The sequence below is a fragment of the Pteropus vampyrus genome, unplaced genomic scaffold, assembly GCF_000151845.1.
Source record: "Pteropus vampyrus isolate Shadow unplaced genomic scaffold, Pvam_2.0 Scaffold147, whole genome shotgun sequence".
Lineage (NCBI taxonomy): Eukaryota > Metazoa > Chordata > Mammalia > Chiroptera > Pteropodidae > Pteropus > Pteropus vampyrus.
This window is the reverse complement of record NW_011888928.1, coordinates 130,107-131,298: the sequence shown is the minus strand read 5'-3', so window position 1 is coordinate 131,298 and position 1,192 is coordinate 130,107.

The following is a 1,192-nucleotide window of genomic DNA, read 5'->3' as shown; positions in this document are numbered from 1 at the left end:
TTCCCTCGGCTCAAGATCTTCCTTCATATGAGCTGCAAGGGCGACCACCTATGTTGCCCCAAGCAGGTGAAGCCGGCCCGACTCTGCACTTGCGTCTCCCTCTGAGGAACAAAGGTCAATGTCACAGCAATCTGCTCTGATGCTGGCTTCGAGCCAAGACCCTTAATATTCAATGAGAAATCTGCATTGATGAAACTTTCATTAAAGAAACATTATCCCTTTCACTCCCCTTGTTATTCTGTGGCTCTGAGTATCAGGCTCGTTTGGGTTTGATTACCCCGATGATCTGAAGATTGGAGCATTATTAAAAATTTAGATGAGCAATGATATGTCTGGGCCTCCCTCTCCTCTCTCAGCCGGAGCACGAGGGGTTCTGCTAATGATCACAATGAATTCAGGGCAGACCTGGCAATTAGAGAAGTGTCCACAGTTTGAGGGAGCGTCCACCCCTCGGCTTTCGACGGAAATGAGCTGCTTGGCTTGCAGGGCACATGATTTGATTGATAAAAGGCATCAGAAGGAAATTCTAGTCCTAGATCCAGTTGTAGGGCTAATGAGCTGCATGCATGCCGGAGCAGGTCCCCTCTCCTTGCTGTGCCCCAAATGTGCCCCCATCTGTAGAGTAAGGAGGTTGGACAAGGGCAGATGCTTAAAAAGGGTGCCCGTGGGCTGAAGTCAACTTAGGGAGGGAATCTGCCCTGCAAACTGCTTTATTTGTTTAATGAATATTTTCCTGGACTCATGATCTCGGTTTTGGAGTGTCATGGATATTAACATGTCTAATCCACCCAGCCACTCCACGAGGTAGATACTCGTATCATTTCCACTTTACAGATGAGGAAACTCTGACCAAGTCGGGTGGAATGACTTACGCTGGGTCGCCTGCCAGGCAGGATTTGAACTCAGGTGGTCTGGCTCTAGAGCTCATGCTCTAAATGCTATACCTCTGTCCCAAACTGCTGTTGTTATTATTATTATTTTTGGAAGCACAGTGTTTAAAAAGTAATTAATGTTGGAATTTTAAAAGTATGTGTTTTTATGCAAAACATAGCTTGTATGTTGAAATATTTGAGCTCTGTAAATACTCAGTCTACTTTTCCACCTTGTCACAAGCAGCGAGTCCCAGTGTCCCTTAGGATGGAATGTTCTTCTCCTGGGCCACCTCAGGCACACCAAGCTCAGAATCTCCCTA